We start from the raw sequence: 22,415 nt of genomic DNA, 5'->3' as shown, positions 1-22,415 counted from the left end.
TAATGGAGTATTTATTTCATCTATTAAAGTGTTATGTTTCTCAAAAAAAAAAAAAAAAGACTTTAAAAGGTCAATTTAGCAGTACAAAATAAGCACAACATTATCATTATATTCTTGGTCCATATTTTACACGTAGTAAAATATTGATTATAATGAACCCATAAATGTTAAAATTAGAGTAAAATACAAAATAGAAATTCTGTAGCAGAAGGAAAAAAAGTAGTAAAAATATAGAGCATCCTCTTGAAGTAACACCTTTTCTAGTTTTAAAATTTAAGAATAATTTTTTAAGTATAAAGCAGGAGGATGTAACTATCAGCGTGCAGAAAGAAAAAGACAAACGTTCTTTTAGATCCCGGGGCCTAATATTAAGTCAGCTTTGTAGCAATCGAGTTCAGTCACTAGACATCATTCTAGTTCATCACTAGAAATGTTACTTAAACAACCTCTCAAATATTGATTCAGTGGACTCTGGAATAGAAAACAAATCCGAATCAACATCCAACTATTTGGTGTGATTGGGCGGAAATCCGTACTTGCTGGGAGGTGACAATGTTTTGTTTTCATATGGGAATTTAAAAATCTGAATTGTATTCTGCAGCTAGTAGAGAAGTATCTCCTCACTTGCTCAAGGCTTTTCACAAAACACCATTTTTTGGTATGACCGAATACTCAGACAAGCCTTACTAGTAAATTAAGCCAGGGTCCTATAACAAAGGCCTACTTCTAGGAATTTGTGCTAAGACACACCAGTATGAAATAATTAAAGAGTTAACATTTACTGAGCGTTCTTTCATACACCTGGTAAGTACTCTGCATGGATTATCTTTCAACCACACAACTTTATGATATAGGTCCTATTATTATTCCCATTTCATAGATGAGAAAACTAAGGTTAGAAGTTGCCCAAGATTAGGGTTGCAAGATTTAGCAAAAATACAGGATGCCTGCTATATTTGAATTTTGGACAAACAATAATACTTTAGTATAAGTATGTATGCTTATAGTACAAAGTTATTCTTTATCCGAAATTCATATTTCAGGCTTGTATTTCATCTGGCAAGTGCAAAGCCAAACTAGCACAGTCCATACACCAGCTAACCGGCCCAACCTCAAAGACCCTGGGCGTAACCGCAATGCTCCTCAAAGGGCACTTTAGTGCCATTGGAGATCTGGGTAAAAGGCAGATTCTGATTTCTAAGTAGGTGCGCCAGGCGTGAAATCCAGGATTCGGAGTGTCGCCAGGTGAGGCCAAAGGGCTGCGTGGGCGTCGCTCCCCGGGGTGCTTATTCCTCACTCCCCCAGCGACACGGGCTCCTGCACCGCCTCCCGGGTGCACTGCTAGCCTGAGACCTTTACACTGCAACCAGCGTCCCGCAATTCTCTCATCCTAAGTGACGCCGAACATCCCTTCATGTTTACGGGTGTTTGTGTTGACAAGGCTTTCTATCGGACGGGAAACCCCCGAAGAGCGCCGCGGGCGGCCCAGGGCGCCGGGCCACGCGCGAGGCCTCGACCACGTCCTGGACCACGTTGGGGCCGCGGCGCCACCGGCGGCTGGTGACGTCACCCGCGCCGCGCGGGGGCGGGGCCTCCGTCTTGTCGCCTCGGCGCGCGCGCTCGCGGGAGTCGAGGCTGCGGCGCCGGCACTGGGCAAGCGCCCGAGGCCTGGGCGAGCCCGCGGCGACGACCGCGCTCGGCGCAGCGTTTCCTGCCGGCTGTCCCGCCCCCGGCGGCTCGTGCGGCTGGACCTGGGCTGTGGCGGCAGGGCGGGAAGATGCCACAGCCCGAGTCCCAGAAGGCCGGGATCTTGCGTTGCCGGCGCCGGGGTGAGTAGCGCGCGGCCGGCGGCGGCGGCGTCAGACCCGGCGCGGCCACCGTCCCCTCAGCGCCTCCGGCGAGCGTTTCCGGCGCGCGGCTCCGCACGGGGGGCTCCGAGGGCTGCAGGCTGTGCCCGCGCTCTCTGCGGTACCTGAGCGGCGGGCCGGGCGTCCGTCGCGTGTGCAGCGTGTAAACACCCGAGCACGGTGCTTCCGGCGGGGGTGCTGACCGAAGGGACTCCGGAGACCTCGGCGCCCGCCCCGAGTGACTTCCGGTGGGGCTGGTGCTCGGCGCTGGGGGGTGCGGGCCGCGCCGGGGTCACGGTCGCGGGGCCGGGGCTGCCGGCGGAGCCCGCGCGGTGCGGAGGGATTGCGGAAAATTCCCAGCAGGAACCAGAGCGAATGGAATAACGCGCCCGGGTGGCGTGCGCATTTCCTTCAAAGTGTCCCAAAGAGAAGTTACTGTTGTGTTCGCCTCGTACAGCCGCTGGGTGCCCGTCAGGATTTAACCCGGCCCGCCCGGGGCGCTGGGTGGACGAGCCTCTGGAGCAGCGGTTCTCAACCTGTGGGTCGCGCGACCACTTTGGGGGTCGAACGATCCTTTCACAGGGGTCGCCTAAGACCATCAGAAAATACATAGATAATTACATATTGTTTTTGTGATTAATCACTATGCCTTAATTATGTTCAATTTGTAGCAATTGAAAATACATCCTGCATATCAGATAGTTACATGACGATTCATAACAGGTGCAAAATTACAGTTCTGAAGTAGCAATGAAAATTTTATGGTCAGGGGTCACCACCACATGAGGAACTGTATTAAACGTCCTGGCATTAGGAAGGTTGAGAACCACTGCCTAGGGGTTCCCTTTGTATTCCTTCTGCTGTGTGCCCAGCTGCGCCCGTGGTTTGTATCGCGGGGTGACCCGGTCTGGGTCGTGGGGGCGGAGGACTGTAGGGATGTGGAGACCCCGCACCCTGATCCAGGAGGCTGCGCCCCTCGAGGGGTGTTCACACTCAGGCTGGCCCGCTTGGTTTCTGCCATCCGATATTTGGCCCCGCTTTCTGCTGTGAAAACATCTGGTTGGTTTTCAAAATATAAAATCAAATCGTAACTTTGAATAGCTGTTTTATGGTCCCGTGCACCCAAGACATACGGTGGTGCTGCTCGCCTCCCCCAAATCACAGTTTTAGACCAGACTTTTCCTTCTTTTTTTTCTTTCAATTTTTCCCTTTTTTCTAGAAATAGCGGATGTTGCAGTCTGCTCTACCGCCACTTTTAGAAAAGCAGCAAGCAGACAACCTGCCATCAATCAGTATAAAATTGAGCTTCCTGAGGGAAATGTCATGGAAAAGCAGACCACGCTTTTCACATCGTCTCTAGACAATTTCTGTGCTGTTCCTTGCAACATTTTAACTTCAAAAAAATATCCTATCTAATAAAAGAGAAACATGGTAATTAGCCATAACTTTGCTACCCTTCCCATTGGTTAATGAGCGAGATATGCAAATTAACTGCCAACCAAGATGGCGGCTGGCAGCCAGGCAGCTGACTTGAACATGGAGGCTTGCTTGCTCCAGTGACGGAGGAAGCCAGGTTCCCCGCCTGCCTGCTGGGCTCTGAGCTGCTCTCTAAGAAACATTGTTACAAATATAGAAGCTAAACAAAACCCCAGAAACCTGCTTTCAGTCAGCTGGGATCTCAGAGTTGGAGTCGCAACAAAGTTTCAAATACAGAAAGTAAACAAAGTCCAGATACCTGCTTTCAGGTTCCGAGGTCTCAGAGCTAAAGATGGTTCTCAGCTCCAGTGACAGCCATAGAAGGTAAATAAAATCCCAGAATAAAAAAGGAAAAAGAAATAAAAGAGAGGTTGGGAGCTTCAGTCACCCGCCAGCCTGAAAACAGCCCTCAGCCCCTCACCCAGACTGGCCAGGCACCCCAGTGGGGACCCCCCACCCTGAAGGGGGTGTGACTAGCTGCAAACAGCCATCATCCCCTCACCCAGGCTGGCCAGGCACCCAAGCAGGACCCCCACCCTGATCCAGGACACCCCTCAGGGCAAACCAGCCGGCCCCCACCCATGCACCAGGCCTCTATCCTATATAGTAAAAGGGTAATATTCCTCCCAGCACCGGGATCAGTGGAGCCGCAAGGCCTCCCGGCACTGGGATCAGTGGAGCCGCGAGACCTCCCGAACCTGGGATCAGCGGAGCTGCGAGGCCTCCTGGCATTGGAATCAGCTGAGCAGCGAGGCCTCACTGCCCCGGTGTCAAGTGGAGCCTCGAGGCCTCCCGGCACTGGGATCAGTGGAGCTGCGAGACCTCCCAGCGTGGGATAAGCGGAGCCACGAGGCCACCTGAACCTGGGATCAGCGGAGCTGTGAGGCCTCCTGGCCCCTGGAGCAGCGTGACAGGGGGCAGTGCCCAAACCCCCTGATCGCCCTGCGGCTCTGTGTGACAGAGGGGGGGATCACAACCTCCCTATCCGCCCTGCTCTGTTAGTGACAGGGGAAGGCGCTCCAACCCCCTAATCGGCCCTGCTCTGTGCCTGATAGGAGGGAGCTCCCCAACCCCCTGATCGGCCCTGCTCTGTGTGTGACAGGGTGGAGCCGCAACCTCCCCATCGGCCCTGCCTTGAGTGTGACAGGGGGTGGTGCCCTAACCCCCCAATCGGCCCTACCCTGAGCGTGACTTAGGGTGGCATCGCAACTTCCTGATCCACCCTGCTCTGTGCATGGCAGGGAGATCTCCCCAACCCCCAGATCGGCCCTGCTCTGTGAGTGTATGGAGCCCCAACCCCCCTGATGGGCCCTGCTCTGTGCGTGAAAGGGGGCAGCACCCCAACCCCCTGATCGGCTGGCTCTGTATGTGATGGGGTGGTGCCGCAACCTCCCCATCGACCCTGCCTTGAGTGTGACGGGGGTGGCACCCCAACCCCCCAATCGGCCCTACCCTGAGCGTGATTGAGGGTGGCATCGCAACCTCCTGATCCGCCCTGCTCTGTGCATGACGGGGTGGCGCCCCAACTCCCCAATCGGCCCTGCTCTGAGCCTGACCAGGGGTTGCACCTAGGGATTGGGCCTGCCCTCTGCCACCCGGGACCAGGCCTAAGCCAGCAGGTCGTTATCTCCTGAGGGGTTCCAGACTGAGAGGGCACAAGTGGGGCTGAGGGATACCCCCCAGCCAGTGCACAAATTTTTGTGCACTGGGCCTCTAGTCTATATATAAAAGCCTAAGCGACCGAACAACCGGTCAACTGACTGCTATGATGCACACTGAGCACCAGGTGGCAGATGCTCAATGCAGGAGCTGCCCCCTGGTGGTCAGTGTGTTCCCATAGAGGGAGTGCCACTCAGCTGACCAACGGGCACCAGACGCAGGGCTCATGGCTGGCTGCTGCAGCCTGGAGACCGCAGTGGAGTGGCAGTGAGCCTACCGAGTGGCAGTGGCGGCAGCAGGTGCAGCGGGGTGGGGATAAGCAGGAGCGGCAGGCAGCGGCAGGTGGCGTTGGACGCCGGTTTCGGCCCGATCCCCGCAGGCTACGGCAAGGGACCTCACTGGTGCACGAATCTGTGCACTGGGCCTCTAGTACATAACATGTATGTCATTTTAACCGCTGTAAGTGTACAAACAATACTGTCACCATCACCACAGTCTGTTTACAAGCTTTTCATCAGCCCCAACAAACTAGCCATTAAGCAGTAACTCCCCAACTCCCTCTCCCCATTCTGCCCCACATGCCTGTTCGGACACCTCTGAGAAGTGGAATCGTGTGGTATTTGCCCTTTTGTATCTGACTATTGATGTGCAAGGCCCACCTGTGCTATTGCCCATGGAGACTTCATTCCTGGCCGTGGCTGAATGATACTCGGGTGCATAGCTGTATCACAGTTCGTTTGTCCATTTGTCTGTTGATGGACACGGGTTGTTTCCACCTTTTGGCTCCTATGAGAAATGCTGCTGTGAATATATGTTTACAGGTGTGTTGGAGTCTCTGTTCTTTGGGGTAGGAATTGCTGGGTCATATGATAAACTTGTGTTTAACATTTTTTTAATCCTCATTGGAGGATATGTTTAGAGAGAAAAAACATGGTTTGATCTAGAGCCGTGGAAGTCAGTGGAGAGGAGGGTCTGCACTTGTCAACTTGATGGGACTTGGACCCTCAGGGGGAGAGGGAGGCATCCGTCAGTGGCCCCCCGTTTTCTCCCGGTGGGATGGAACCTGAAGCCTAGTGCTGTGCTCTGACTGGGAAGCACACCTGCAGTACAGAAGCAGCACCCAGCCCCGGGCAGGAGCTTCAGCTGCGCTCTCCCCTCCTCCCCAGGGTTGTTTGTTGAACCTTTTGAAGAGCTACCAAACTCTTCACAGTTTGAAACTGCTTTCTTAAAGACCCTCTGCCTTACTAATTGCCAAGTCTGATGACCCCCACCTTAACGCCCTCGGTTTGACCTCTCTAAATCCTGGGGACACCTCGCTGTTGGTTAGAGCACCCTCTCGAGGTTTTCCCACTTGGCGATGCTCCTCCTGCACACAAGAGGTTCTGTGCTTGCTCCCTATCCACTTTTGCTCTCTTCATTTCTTAAACCCTCCTCTGTCCATGTAACTTAAACTATAATTTTGATGTTTATTTTTAACTTCTCTCTGAGGATTAGATTTGAATTTCAAACTATGGGCAATATCAGTGTTCTCTTGAATGACAAAACAAAATACATCTGTTAATCCTCCCAAACCTGTTCTCTCTGTGCTTCCTGTCATTCAGACTTGAAAGCTGGTGTTGTTTCTATTCCCCCTCTCCCTTAGGGTCCCATGGCTAGTCAAGTTGACAAGAACAGACAGCTCTGTCTCTGACCCTCCTCTCCGCTGACCCAGCGGATTCCTACCCCAAAGAACAGAGACTCCAACACACCTGTAAACATATATTCACAGCAGCATTTCTCATAGGAGCCAAAAGGTGGCTCCTATGAGATCAAACCATGGTTGCCTCTTACTGGAATTTTTGTTATTGAACTCCCTGGTTCTAGATTTGTTTGTTTACATCTTAATTGCAATACTTTTTAGAGTTTGCTTTAGGATACGCCCAAGTTTTTCATCTGATTTATTCCTTCTTTAGGATTTTTCGTTCTTAGAGAAAGTGAGATTACTGACCAGGGGTATGAAGGTTTTTAAGGCTCTTGTGCCTTTGTCAAATGTGCTTTCTAAAAAGGCCCAGCAGTTGCCCCAGCTGAGTAGCTCAGGTGGTTGCAGCATCATCCCGTACACCAAAAAGATGGTGGGTTCTATTCCCGGCCAGGGCACATACCCAGGTTGTGGGTTCAGTCCCTGTTCAGGGTGTGTATGGGAGGCAATGGATTAATGTTTCTCACACATCGATGTCTGTGTGTGTCTCTCTTACCTTGTCTCCACAAAATCAATAAAAACATATCCTTGGGTGAGAGTTTAAAAACAAAAACAAAAAGTCCCTGCAATTTACATATAACTTCATCACTGATAAATGCATCATTTAACTACTTGTACTTCAACGAGTATTAAAAATGTTGCTGCTTGCCCTGACTGGTTTGGCTCAGTGGATAGAGTGTCGGCCTGCGGACTGAAGGGTCCCAGGCTCGATTCTGGTCAAGGGCATGTACCTTGGTTGCGGGCACATCCCCAGTACGGCCTGTGCAGGAGGCAGCTGATCGATGTTTCTCATCAATGTTTCTAACTCTCTATCCCTCTCCCTTCCTCTCTGTAAAAAATCAATAGAATATTTAAAAAAAAAAATGTTGCTGTCTAGCCCGGCATGGCTCAGTGGTTGAAGCATCGACCTATGAACCAGGAGGTCACCGTTTGATTCCTGGTTAGGGCACATGCCCGGGTTGTGGGCTCGATCCCCAGTGGGAGGTGTGCAGGAGGCAGCTGATGAATGATCGGTCTCATCGATGTTTCTATCTCTCCCTCTCCCTTCTTCTCTGAAACCAATAAAAATATATGTTAAAAAGTAAAAAATAAAAACATTGCTAATTTAAGAGTTAGAAAATAATATTTTTATTTGCATGTCTTTACTAATTATTTAGACTGAAGACGTTTCCGTAAGTATTCCCAAGCTTTATCCAAGTTCTTTCATTTATCAATAGTTTGATAAATGCCGTATGTAGATTTCCAGTTCCAGCAAAATAGAATATAACAGGCTTTCTCAGTTTGGCACTGTCGATATTTTGTGCCAAATAAATCTGTGTGGCTGAGGACGGTCTTGTGCATTGTAGGATGTTAAACAGCATTCCTGGCCTCTACCCATGAGATGCTAGTAGAATCCCTCCAGTTAGGACAACCAAAAACATCTAGACATTGCCAAAAGACCGTGGATATTGCCAAATTTTCCAGACATTGCCAAATATCTTAGCCCCTGGCTTAGAATCACTGGAGTAGAATAGGGAGAGTGGACTTGGCACTATGAGACTAGTACACTGGTACAATACATCCTTTTGACTACTCAGCATTTATACACACCCTTTACTATTCACTTCCATGTGAACATTCTGTTACCCAGATTAAATTGAAAAGTTAGTCTCCAATGAAACTTTTATTAAAACAAGGAGGAAGCACAAGTGAGGAGAAAATATATACAAAAAACACAAAACCTACAGAATCTGTGTCCTTTGATTCCACACACAAGAATTAGCTGAGGACTAAATTGTGTAAGCACATTACAATCCCTAGGAACCAACATACACGGTGGGGCAAAAGTAAGTTTACAGTTGTTCGTATGGAAAATAATACAATAATTCAAAACAGTTTATTCTTGTATTATTTTTTATTCTATTATTTTCCATATGAAAACAATTGTAAACCTGTTGCCCCTTCCTGTACCTACAGAACCTAGCACCTTAATATAAGGGTCATGGCCAGAGGAACATTTGTTGGGTGATTACGGTTTTTTGTAGAAAATTTATACTTAAAATATTAACATATTTTTTAAAATCTATTAGTCAATTTTTTTTCATCTAAACCCCACCTATCTTATCTCCTATTGGCTGATTTGAAGCAAATGTCAGATATATGATTAGATGATTTTAGCAGTATAAAACAAGTTCTGACCTCCAATTTTTTAAATACGTTTAAATACACACACACACACACATATTTATGGATTTCAGAGAGGAAGGGAGAGAGAGAGAGAAAAACGTCAGTGATGAGAGAGAATTATTGATTGGCTGACTCCTGCATGCAATTTTTTTAAGTAAACTTTTTATTTTATAATAGTTTTAGATTTACAGAAAATTGCAAAGATAGTGCTGAGAGTTCCTATATATCCAATACCAAGTTTCACTTATTAACAACTTACGTTAGCATGGCACATTCATCATAATTAATGACCCAGTAGTGATATATTATTAACTAGCATCCAGACTTTATTCATATTTCCTTAGTTTTACCTAATATCCTTTTCTGGTCTAAGGACATTAGGTAAAAACAAAGGGTCCTATCCAGGATACCACATTGCATTTAGTCATCATGGTTCCTCAGGTGCTTCTTGCCCGTTTATCAGCCAAGTTTCTCAGACTTGCCTTGTTTTTGATGACCCCGACAGTTTTGAGGAATAATGAAGGGTCATTTTATAGCATGTCTGTCAATTGGGATTTGTCTGATATTTTTCTCAGTATTATATTGGGAACTTGGATTTGGAGGAAGAAAACCACAGAAGTAAAATGTCATTCCCATCACACCCTATTGAGGGTTCATACTCTCATCACCATGTTAACAGATCACAGTTGAGGTAGTTTGTCAGGCTTCTCCACTGTAAAGTTACTTCTTTTCTCCTCTTTTTCCCCCTACAGTAGTGTTTGAGAGGAATTCCCTATTTCCTGCCCACATTTCAGGAGTGGAAGTTATGCTTCACTTTCTTGAGGGCAAAGTAGCTACATAAATTATTTGGAATTCTGCAGGGAGATCTATTATATTCTACCTTATTTATTATTTATATATTTAAGGATTTATATTGTTATGGACTCAGGTATTTATCTTATGCTTTGGGTTATACCACTTTATTTGGTTGCTCAGATTGTTTTTGCTATGGTCATTGTGAGCTCTTTCCGTTGATTCCATCTGTTCCTTTGATGTACCCCCATTATGGGGTTTTGTTGTTCATTTGGAGGGTTTGTTTTTGTTTTTGTCTTCTTTGGATGTATTTCGTTCCTTACTAACACTACAGAGTACTCCAGGCTCATCTTGTATGTTTCCTGTCCCAGCCCTAGAATCAGTCATTTCTCCAAGGAGCTTGGTTCCTTGTATTTTATCTTTCTCTGCTATTAGAAACCAAGATTTGGACACTAGGTATGCTCGTGTTGCTGGGTGTTGTCCTTCTAGGCCAGGGGTCCTCAAGCTACGGCCCGCGGGCCACATGCGAATACAAATATTATATTTGTTCCCGTTTTGTTTTTTTTACTTCAAAATAAGATATGTGCAGTGTGCATAGGAATTTGTTCATAGTTTTTTTTTTAAACTATAGTCCGGCCCTCCAACGGTCTGAGGGACAGTGAACTGGCCCCCTTTTTAAAAAGTTTGAGGACCCCTGTTCTAGGCCCTCTGAGCTGACAAGCAAGAAAATATATGTATCTAAAACTAACATGTTAAGCTAAATATTTTTATACTGATATCTTGAACTCTAACCCATTACTACATGGATCATTCTAATCTTGTTTATCTGTAACCTTCTACTCCAACACTTAGAAACTTGACTTCCACCATCCATTTACTTAATTACTTAGTTTTAGTATGCAGTCATGCAAGCATAACTTTTTAGTCAGCAACTGACTGCATATACGATAATGGTCTCCCTATAAGTGGTACCACCTATAATAATAAAAGCATAATATGCTAATTAGACCAGACAGCCGAACAACCTTCTGGATGAACCTGGGACTGTGAGGGCTGGGGCAAGCCACTGTGGCTGCGAGGACCAAGCCCCTTGCATGAATTTCGTGCATCGGGCCTCTAGTAAGATTATAATGGAGTTGAAAATTTTCTTTCACCTAGTGATGTAATGTCATAGCATGTATTTGTGGTGATGCTGGTATAAACCTGCTGCACTGCCAGTCCTATAAATGGATAGCACATATACAGTTATGTACAGTACATTATCTATCTATATAAAAGGCTAAGAACTGGCCAACCGGCCAGTAAGTATAACACGCACTGGCCACCAGGGGGCAGATGCTCGACACAGGAGCTGCTTGCTGAGTGACAGCAACTTTGTAGAGTGCCATCTTGAACTCTGGGACCCCTCGGGGGATGTCAGAGAGCTGGTTTTGGCCTGATGCCCGCAGGCCAGGCAGAGGGACCCCCACCTGCCGAAGGTACCCCGCTCACTCCACAGACGCCCTTTGAGCTGCTGCGCTGCCCCAGTGCTGCTGGCCAGGGAGGGACCATGGGAGGTTGGCTCCAGGGTGTGTCTGGCCTGTCATGCCCAGTCCCGCCCCGCCAGCCACCTTCTAATTAATTTCCTATCAATGTGCACAAATCCGTGCACCGGACCACTAGTATTTGATAATAAGTGATTGCTTGGTTTATGTATTTACTATACCATATTTTTTACCCTTAGAGTGCACGCTTTCTACTTATTAAACTTTGTTGTAAAGCAGTATGCCATGCTATACCAGCAGCAGTCTCATGTTTACCGTGTCTCATTTCTTTTTTATTTTTATTTTATTGTTTAAAGTATTACAAATAGTAGTACATATGTCTCCTTGTTTTAACCAATGACCTTCCCCCCTACAGTGTCTTGCGTCCATTGGTTATGCTTATATGCATGCATATAAGTCCTTCGGTTGATCTCTTACCTTCCCCCAAGGGGTATCTAGAAGGTTCCAGCCTTCCCACTGTAATATGAGAGTCTATTCGATGCTTCTTTGCCTCTGTACCTATCTTTTTATCAGGTTATAATGCTCTTTATTATCCATAAATGAGTGAGATCATGTGGTATTTTTCTTTCACTGACTGGCTTATTTCACTTAGCATAATGCTCCAGTTCCATCCATGCTTTTGCAAATGGTAAGAATTCCTTCTTTTTTATAGCAGTGTAGTATTCCATTGTGAAGATGTACCATAGTTTTCTAATCCACTCATCTGCTGATGGGAATTTAGGCTGTTTCCAAATCTTAGCTATTGTAAATTGTGCTACTATGAACATAGGGGTGCATATATCCCTTCTGATTGGTGTTTCTGTTTTCTTGGGATACATTCCTAGAAGTGGTATTACTGGGTCAAACGGCAGTTGCATTTTTAAATTTTTGAGGAAACACCATAATGTTTTCCACAATGGCTGCACCAGTCTGCATTCCCACTAGCAGTGAAGGAGGGTTTCTTTTTCTCTGCATTCTCTCCAGCACTTGCTGGTTGTTGATTTGTTGATGATAGCCATTCTGACGGGTGTGAGGTGGTACCTCATTGTTGTTATGATTTGCATCTCTCGGATGATTAGTGACTTTGAGCATGTTTTCATGTCTCTTGGCTTTCTTAATGTCCTCTTTCAAAAAGTGTCTATTTAGGTCCATTGCCCATTTTTTTTTATTGGATTGTTTATCTTCCTTTTGTTAAGTTGTATGAGTTCCCTGTAAATGTTGGCGATTAAACCCTCATCGGAGATCACATTGGCAAATATGTTCTCCCATGCAGTGGGCTTTCTTGTTGTTTTGTTGATGGTTTCTTTTGCTGTGCAGAAGATTTTAATTTTGATGTAGTCCCATTTGTTTATTTTCTCCTTAGTCTCTCTTGCCCTAGGATCTGTGTCTGTAAAAGATATTGCTATGACATATGTCTGCAATTTTGCTGCCTATGGAGTCTTATAGGATTTTTATAGTTTCCCATCTTACATTCAAGTCCTTTAGCCATTTTGAGTTTGTTTTTGTGTATGGTGTAAGTTGGTGATCTAGTTTCATATTTTTCCATGTATCTGACCTAATTTCCCAGCACCATTTATTAAAGAGACTGTTTTGACTCCATTGTATGCTCTTGCCTCCTTTGTCAAATATAACTGAATATAATGCTTGGGTCAATTCCTATGTTCTCTATTCTGTTCCATTGGTCTATGTGTCTGTTATTGTGCCAGTAACGGGCAGTTTTGAGAATCGTGGCTTGGTAATATAGCTTCATATCTGGTATAGTGATCCCTCCAACTTTGTTGTTCTTTCTCAGGATAGCTATGGCTATTCGGGGGCTTTTTTATTATTATTATTATTCCAGATGAATTTTTGGAGAGTTTGCTTTGGATCTTTGAAATATGCCATTTGGTATTTTAATAGGTATTGCGTTGAATTTATAGATTGCTTTAGGTAGTATGGACATTTTAATGATGTTGATTCTACCAATCCATGAACATGGTATGTTCTTCCATTTGTTTATGGCTTCCTCTATCTCTTTTTTCAATGTCCTGTAGTTTTCCGAATACAGGTCTTTTACGTCCTTAGTTAAGTTTATTCCTAGGTATCTTAATTTTTTTTGGTGCAGTGGTAAATGGATTGTTTTTTTTCATTTCTCTTTCTGTGAGTTCATTATTGGTGTATAAAAAGGCCATAGATTTCTGGGTGTTAATTTTGTATCCTGCTACATTGCCAAATTCACTTATTAGGTCTAGTAGTTTTTTGATGGAGTCTTTGGGGTTTTTCTATGTATAATATTATGTTGTCTGCAAATAAGGACAGTTTTACTTCTTCTTTTCCAATTTGGATGCCTTTTATTTTTTCTCCTTGTCTGATCATTATGGCTTGTGCTTCTAGTACTATGTCGAACAGGAGTGATGAAAGTGGGCATCCTTGTCTTGTTCCTGTTCTTAGGGGAAATGAGTTTAGCTTTTGCCCATTGAATATGATGTTGGCTGTACGTTTGTCAGATAGGGCTTTTATTATGTTGAGGTATGATCCCTCTATTCCCACTTTGCTGAGAGTTTTTATCAAGAAAGGGTGTTGGATTTTGTCAAATGCTTTTTCTGCATCAATTGATATGATTATGTGATTTTTGTCTCTCAGTTTGTTTATGTGATGTATCACACTTATTGATTTGCAGATATTGTAGCATCCTTGCATCCCCATAATAAATCCCACTTGGTCATGGTGTATGATCTTTCTAATGTATTGCTGAATCCGATTTGCTAGAATTTTGTTGAGGATTTTAGCATGTATGTTTGTCAAGGATATTGGCCTGTAGTTCTCTTTTTTTTGTGGTGTCTTTATCTGGTTTTGGAATTAGGGTAATGCTGGCTTCATAGAAAGAGCTTGGAAGTATGCCTTTTGAATTTTTTGGAATAGTCTGAGGAGGATAGGTTTTAGTTCTTTTTTGAATGTGTGGTAGAACTCCCCTGTAAAGCCGTCCGAACTAGGGCTTTTGTGTGCTGGAAGATTTTTTATTGCTGTTTCATTTTCTTCAGTAGTTATCAGCCTATTCAGGTTTTTTGATTTTTCTTGGTTGAGTTTTAGGAGCTTGTATTTTTCTAAGAATATGTCCATTTCATCTAGGTTGTCCATTTTGTTGGAATAGAGTTGTTCATAGTATTTTTTCATAATCATTTGTATTTCTGTGGGATCGGTTGTTACTTCACCTCTTTCATTTCTGATTTTGTTTATTGGGTCCTCTCTCTTTGCTTCTTGGTGAGCCCGACTAGAGGTTCATCAATCTTGTTTATCCTTTCAAAGAACCAGCTCTTGGTTTTGTTGATCTTTTGTATTGCTTTTGGGTCTTTATGTCGTTTATCTCCACTCTGATCTTTATTATTTCCTTCCTTCTGCTTACGCTGGGTTTTTCTTGTTGCTCTCTTTCTAACTCTTTGAGTTGTAGGGTTAGATAGTTTATTACCGTTGTTTCTTGTTTTTTTGAGGTAGGCCTGTAGACCTTCCCTCTCAAGACTGCTTTCACTGTGTTCCATAGATTTTGGATTGTTGTTTGTTGCCATGATACTTTTTATTTCTTCTTTGATCAGTCATTGTTTAATACATGCTATTTAGCCTCCAGGTGTTTGATTTTTTTATTGGAGTTGATTTCTAGTTTTATGCCATTGTGATGTGAAGATGCTTGATATGATTTCTATCTTCTTGAATTTGAAGAGACTTTGTCTGTGTCCCAATATATGGTCTATCTTTGAAAATGACCCATGTGCACTTGAGAAGAATGTATATTCTGTGGCTTTGGGGTGAAATGTTCTGAAGATGTCATTAAGTCCATTTGATCTAGTGAGTCATTTAGGATTGATGTTTCTTTGCTGATTTTTTGTTAAGAGGATTTGTCCAGTGGTGTTACTGGGGTATTAAAGTCCCCTACTATGACTGTATTGCTATTGATCTCTTCCTTGATATCTTCCAGAAGTTGTTTTATGTATTTGGGTGCTCCTGTATAGGTTGCGTATATGTTAACCAGAGTTATATCTTCTTGTTGGATTGGTCCCTTTAGTATTATGAAGTGGCCTTCCTTATCTCTTGTTATGTCCTTCACTTTGAGATCTAATTTGTGAGATATAAGTATTGCTACCCCAGCTTTTTTTTCATTTCCATTCTCCTGAAAACCCTTTTTCCATCCCTTCACCATCAGTCTGTGTGAGTCCTTTTTTCTGAGGTGGGTTTCCTGTAGACAGCAGATATATGGGTCATGTTTTCTTTTTTATTTTCTTTTTTTTTTTGTTAATCCTCACCCGAGGATATTTTTCCATTGATTTTTAGGGAGAGTGGAGGAGAGAGGGAAAGACAGAGAGAAACATCGATGTGAGAGAAACACATCGATTGGTTGCCTCCAACCAGGGCCAGGGCCCAAGGAGCCTGCAACCAAGGTACGTGCCCTTGACCGGGATTGAACCTGGGACCCTTTGGTCCACAGGCTGATGCTCTATCCACTGAGCCAAACAGACTAGGTCAAGGGTCATGTTTTCTTATCCACTCAGCTACCCTGTGTCTTTTTTTTAATTTTTTTTTTATTGATTTCTTACAGAGAGGAAGGGATAGAGAGTGAGAAACATCGATGAGAGAGAAACATCGATCAGCTGCCTCCCGCACACTCCCCATTGGGGATGTGCCTGCAACCAAGGTACATGCCCTTGACCGGAATCGAACCTGAGACCCATGAGTCCACAGGCCGACGCTCTATCCACTGAATCAAACTGGTCAGGGCTACCCTATGTCTTTTGATTGGGGCATGTAATCCATTTACATTTACAGTTATTACCTATAGGTACTTGTTTGTCACCATTTTTATTCTTTATTCCTGTGCTCCTTCTTCGCTTTCTATTTCTTCTTTTTACAGCAGACCCTTTAGCATTTCTTGCATTGCTGCTTTGGTGGTGATAAACTCCCTTAGTCTTTTTTTGTCTATGAAGCTCCTGATTTCACCCTCAATTTTGATTGATAGCCTTGCTGGGTACAGTATTCTTGGATTCAGACCCTTCCTTTGCATGACTTTGTATATTTCATTCCATTCCCTCTTGGCCTGATGTGTTTCTGTTGAGAAATGAGTCGCTAATCTGATGGGGGATCCTTTGCAGGTAACTTTCTGTCTCTCTCTGGCCACTTACTTTGTCGTTGGTGTTTGCCAATGTAATTGTAATGTGCCTTGGCGTCAGTCTTTTGGGGTTCATTTTGTTTGGGACTCTGTGAGCTTCTTGGACTTGTGTGAGTGTTTTCTTCCCTATATTAGGGAAGTGTTCTGTCATTATTTCTTCAAACAGGTTTTCTATTCCTTGCTCAGTTTCCTCTCCTTCTGGAACCCCTATTATGCGGATGTTTATTTGTTTTGCGTTGTCACAAAATTCCCTTAGGCTCTCCTCCTGTTTTTTAAGTTTTTTTTTCTAGATTCTGCTCTACTTGGGTATTTTTTCCTACCTTGTTTTCTAGCTCACGGATGCAGTCCTTTATTTCTTCTAGTCTACTGTTGATGCTTTCTATTGAGTTCTTTATTGCAGCAATGTCATTTTTCATTTCTTCTTGGTTCTTCTTCATTTCCTCTTGGTTCTTACAAATATTGTTGAATCTGTCTTCCAACCTCTACAGCGACCTTAAGACCATTTCTCTGAATTATTTCTCTGTCAATTTGCTTGTCTCCATTTCATTTATGTCCTTTTCTGGTGATGCCTCCTTTTCTTTCGTATGCAGGCTGTTTCTTTGTCTCCCCATGATTGCTCCTTTCCAGTTGTCATGGATATGTAGCTCTCTCTCTCTTCCGTTGACTTAAAGATACAAAATACAACACAACAAGGCACAATGCACAAGGCACTGAACACAAATGTATTCACGATACTAATAACCCCAAATAAAGGTGACCACCAGAGAAAAGAGAATTAGGGGATTAAAAGAAATAGTGCAAAAATGATATTGAGAAAAGGAAGGAAAGTAAGAGAGAAAAGAAATAGAATAAAAAAGAAGAGGGAAAAACTATTTATATGGGGAGAAAACTCCAATAAAATAATAATCCAAAAAAATGCAAACTACAAACACCTAGAAATGAATGCAAACTACAAACAACAACTAATAACAAGCGAGGAGAGGGGAAAAACAGAAGCAAAAAAAAGAACAACCACACAAACAAAAAAAACTAATCAACAATCAAAAAAACAACAATAGGACAGAGAGAAAGAAGGGCAAAACAAAACAACATAAAACAAAAAACAAAAAACAAAAAAAAAGGGAAGAGAGAAAAAATTTGGATAGTGAAGAAAGAGAAGTGTGTATGGACTTGGAGCAGAGGAGTGGAAATTAGATATATAAGTAGGATGAATTTTTAATGGGGTAAAAAGAAAGAATAGGGCCGGAACCGGTTTGGTTCAGTGGATAGAGTGTCGGCCTGCGGACTGAAAGGTCCCAGGTTCGATTCCGGTCAAGGGCATGTACCTGGGTTGCGGGCACATCCCCAGTAGGAGATGTGCAGGAGGCAGCTGGTCGATGTTTCTCTCTCATCGATGTTTCTAACTCTCTCTCTCCCTTCCTCTCTGTAAAAAATCAATAAAATATATTAAAAAAAAAAAGTCCTATCCTTTAAAAAAAAAAAGAAAGAAAGAAAGAATAGGGAATATCTAAAGCAGAAATAGGGTAAGAGAAACAGGACAACAAAAGGGGAAAAGTGAGGAAGAGTATGTTGTCATAAAGGTAAAGTTGAGATAGAGTGAAATGATGCTAAAGGAAAAATGAAAATAGACTGTAGAACACTAATTCCAAAATAAAATAAAATAAAGAGAAAATAATATGGAACTTTTAAAAAATGGTAAAATAATAGTAATAATACTGATTAAGAATAAAAATATAATTAAAAAGGTAAAATCAAGTGAGAAAAAAAGACAAAAAATTTAGGTTCTTTAAGTAAAAGATTAGAAAATAAAAATGTGTAGTAGTGAAGGTCATTCACTTCCTCTACTGTTCCTTTTGGCACGCCTGTTTCCTGTCATGTAGTCAGGACAGTATTGAAGTTCCCTGCATTCCACCACTTCTCTCTGTCATAAGCCACAATCCTGTTTTCAAGCAGGCAGTATTTGTTTCTCAGCCTGCCTTTAGTTGTATTTATAAAAGAGTCAACTTGTGATTCAACCTCTGGGTGGCAGTGTTACTGTATTGACATCTGGGGCTATAAGTCCTCTCTGCCCAGTATTTAGATTTTGTTTTCCCTGCTGCACTTAATACTAGATTGGGGGAATGGACTGCCCAGAGCTGATTTTCTGATCGTTTCTCCCCACTCTAATTTCCAGGTTCCACAAAAACAACTTTCCCTGTTATGGGTTCACTCAGCGAGATAGACCACCGACTCAGAATTTAAATTTAAGAGCCTTTATTAAGCTGGCCAGCTGACTACAGTTACAGCACCCTGCCGAAGCAGAGGCTGAACTGCAGCGCCAACTTACATGGCCAGTGACTACAGATACAGCACCCTGCCAAAGTAGAGGCTGAACTGCAGCCCAGACTACAGGAGTTACATTTTATTATTAAATTTTGTGGAGGCCCAGAGAAAAATGTGTCTTTCAAATTCCGGGCCCCCCAATATGGAGGAAACTCTCTTTATTTATACTTTTTCCAGTCTTTTGTCTCCCAAATTTGGAATGAGACTTCCGGGCCTTCTGAGAAAGAAGGCCTGCATGCTGGGAAGGGGCCATGAGACCATATCTCAAGGTCTGGCCTGATGTCAGTACCTTCCTATCTCTGTGTTTTAGGAACAGATAGCACAGCATGACCCGTCTGGCCAAAGCGCCAGCACATTCCCCATTGGTTTTATGTACGTGAGTAAAATCATTGACTCTTTTGGGTCATTGTTGGGGAAGGGGTTATATTGACCCCTGAGGACTATAAGCTTGATAGAATTAATTCTTTGCCAAATAAAGTCAGTGGGCCTGTTTATAAGGGCCAGGAGTAATCTTCAGAGGGTCCGAAGAGTCCTGGGCTCTCTGTTTTGCCTGAGCTGTCTTAAGCCAGGTATGATGAAGCCACATCAGGATCCCGTCAACCTTGACTGCTGTGGGGGTGGTCCTTTCCAGGTAGGAGTCAGTCCTTGGGTGGAAAATTTCTTTACCCAAACAGAGTCACCAGGTTGGAAGGGATGAACTGGATACAGGCACATCATCTCGGATGTGCTTCTTGTCTGCTTTCTGGGTAGACTGTAAAGCCTGAAAGAACTTGAGTAAAGATTAGTTGTGGATTTCAGCTTTTCTAGATTGGGTTTCCATGTAAGCTGGTGAGATGGGTAGTTCAGGGTTTGGAAGAGTCACAAGAATCTGTAGAGGCCCCACTGTTTTTAGGGCAGCCTCCCGGGCTGCTTCGTCTGCAGCCTAGTTCCCTCTTGCTTCTGGGGAGTCAGTGCCAGTTGGCCCATCGTTCTTGCTCTGTTCATGTCTGTCTAACTGCCTACTATATTACCTCAAGGATCCTGGCTCTGAATTCTTTCAGGGAAAATGGGCGTTGGATTTCTTCTGTGACTGCTTCGTGCTGAGGAGGGACAGAAGTTTCTCTCAGAGCCAAGAGATCCTTGCTGCCTGTCAGAGGGACAATGAGGTCTGGACACAGAAGGAGGTGGGCTAGTGACCTGGCGGAGACAAACTGTAACAAATGGTCTGGTGGGAGGGAAAGAATGCATTTTAGTTTTAATAACCTCCATTGAAATAGAGTTTTTCTCCTTAAAATTATCCCTCTGTTTATTAAAATATTTATTTACTGTATTCAATTTGGCCTGATTGTTTGCATAAACACAGCAAGAATGGTAACTGACTACCTTTACTGGAATTTCATGATTGAATCTTAATGTGCCCATAGGGCCAGGAAGCCAAGCCATCCAGCTGCCATCAGGCCTGCCTGCAGTATCTGCTGCCCATTGTCCTTGCTTTAAGGCCCATCTCAGTAGCCTTCCTACTCGTCGTGGCCCAGAGTGCGTGGGGGTTCCTTGCTCCCCTTCTACTCTGACCAACTGCCAGTGATGGTAGGGCATGGGCCTGACGCTCCAATGCCAGCTATTTTTAGGGCTACCAAGCAAGATACCAGGCTTTCTCTGTGGCACTCTTATTGGCTTCAAGTCTTCAGAGCTCAGACAGGGCTCTTTAAAACATGATACTCCAGTCAAAGTTTTCGGTCAATAAAACCACTATTGGAAACCAGTCTTAATGAATTTATGCCAAGAAATGTATTGCCATGACTTATTTAGCATTGCCAAATTTCGGAGGAATTACATAAGGAGAAAAAGCCACTGACCTGCCTTAAGATCTTCTGATTTTCCTTGCTAGTTCTTTAATGGACTCTCCAGAGTTATAACAAAACAGTAACTGTTAGATTTCTTTTATTATTCCCCCCTAAGTACTTTGGCATAACTATTTACCCTCTGTTTAGGAGGCAGAATATAAATTATTTTCTCTTTCTGGCTTACTGGCCTGTACCATTTGATTTCTCTTGTCTTTCTTATCACATACACAACCTTTCTAAATTTCATACTTTTAAATTAGCCTTTAAACCTTCTTTCTATATCCTTTAAAAATGCATAACCATGCCTTAGACCTTCTACTCAGTAATTCCTTATTCCCAGAAACCTCAATCCTTTAATGATTATTATAAAGTAAATAGCCAGTATTTCTTAGATTACTAAGAGCAGGTGCTTCCTTCCCTATGCAATTTCAAGTATACTGTATCAATCTAATTTAGTCTTGGAAGGGTTAAAGAGAACAAAATGGGGCCGAGAAAAACTTGCTGTGCTTCCAGCATAGTTCAGATAAGTAAAAATGAACATAACTTCTGGTCTGCGTTCCCTGCCAATGGCCCCCCCTTTTTTCTGCATTAACCATTTACTCTGTCCTTAGCTGCTCTCCTTCCTAGATTTTTTCTTCTTTACTCTAAGTCCCAGAGGCTCAAATCCTTCTCCTTCTTTACTACTTTTGACCTATCTGCCTCCAGCCTAAGGCTCCTCCATCTCAGCAGGCTGAGAGCCTACTACCCTGTCTAGTGAATCCTACCGCCACTACCCTATCTCACACCCGCTCCGGAGCAGTTTTCAGCTCTCCTTCCTCCCCCAGTTAAAGTGGATGCTGTCCCCAACAGAGACCTACAGTAAATCTATCAGGAAGGGCAGGCAGCTCGCAGGTCTCGGGACCACATGATAAAAATCCAGCAGTCCCTCTCCCTCACCCTACACAGGCTATGAGAAAAATGTACTACCTTTAAATTAACCCTAGACTTCTAAAATTTTAACCTAACACAGCAAAATTATACATCAGAGCAAAGCAATTAAAAGTTCTCTACTGTCTTCCCCTTAAAGGAGGGTTTGCCCTATCCTATCTAATAAAAGAGAAAAATGGTAATTGGCGTACGACGATACCCTTTTCATTGGCTAATCAGGGCTATATGCAAATTAACTGCCAACTATGATTGGCAGTTAGCTGCCAACTATGATTGACAGTTAACTGCCAACTAAGATTGGCAGTTAACTGCCAACAAGATGGCGGCTAATTTGCATATGTAGGCACAATGCAGGGAGGCGAAAGGGAAAGCAGGAAGAAGCCCCCTGCTACTGACAGTGATCGGAAACCCAGGGGGGAGCTAAGAGCCGGGGGGCAGGGCAAAGGCGGCCCTGGGGCCGCCTTTGCCCTGCCCCCCAGCCATGATCGGAGAATCAGGCACCTTTGCCGCCCTGGTCAGTGATAGCAGGAAGTAGGGGTGGAGCCAGCGATGGGAGCTGGACACGGTCGAAGCTGGCAGTCCCGGGAGCTAGGGGTCCCTTGCCTGGGCCTAAAGTGGAGCCCACGATCACGGGGCCGCTGCAGCTGCGGGTCCCCGCTGCCCGGGCCGGACACCTAGGCCAGAGGCGTTAGGCTGGGCAGGGGCAGAGCCTGCAACCGCGGGGAGCTGGGGGTCCCCTGCCCAGGCCTGACACCTCTGCCGGAGGCCTCAGGCCTGGTCAAGGGGCCGATCCGGTGATTGGTGATCGGAGGGTGATGAGGGTCAACTCCTCTGGCCGAGGCATCAGGCCTGGGCGGGGGGCTGAGCCGGGGATTGGGGGGATATGATGGTCCCCTTGCCCAGACCTGAAGCCTGGGTCAGAGGCGTCAGGCTTGGGCGGGGGGTGGAGCAAGCGATCAGAGGGAGATGGGGGTCCCCTGCTCAGGCATGATTCCTGGGCCAGAGGCC

The 22,415-nt window shown here is 44.5% G+C and overlaps 1 protein-coding gene across 4 annotated transcripts in view; it reads left to right on the top strand.

Moving 5' to 3' along the window:
- Nucleotides 1-1,595: 1,595 nt before the first annotated feature.
- Nucleotides 1,596-22,415, top strand: part of GALNT11 (polypeptide N-acetylgalactosaminyltransferase 11) — a 93,643-nt gene continuing 72,823 nt past the window's right edge. For 2 of the 4 annotated variants that reach the window (XM_059711418.1, XM_059711420.1), the window contains exon 1: nucleotides 1,597-1,829. The gene's annotated coding sequence lies outside the window, so the exon portion shown is untranslated. Of the gene's footprint in view, nucleotides 1,830-1,925; nucleotides 2,096-22,415 lie in introns of those variants that run through there. The other 2 variants (XM_059711421.1, XM_059711419.1) reach the window with 2 other exon arrangements.

Source organism: Myotis daubentonii, chromosome 10 (genome assembly GCF_963259705.1).
Source record: "Myotis daubentonii chromosome 10, mMyoDau2.1, whole genome shotgun sequence".
In the NCBI taxonomy this organism is placed as follows: Eukaryota; Metazoa; Chordata; class Mammalia; order Chiroptera; family Vespertilionidae; genus Myotis; species Myotis daubentonii.
The sequence above is the reverse complement of the archived record's forward strand: the minus strand, read 5'-3'. Positions and strand labels throughout refer to the sequence as shown.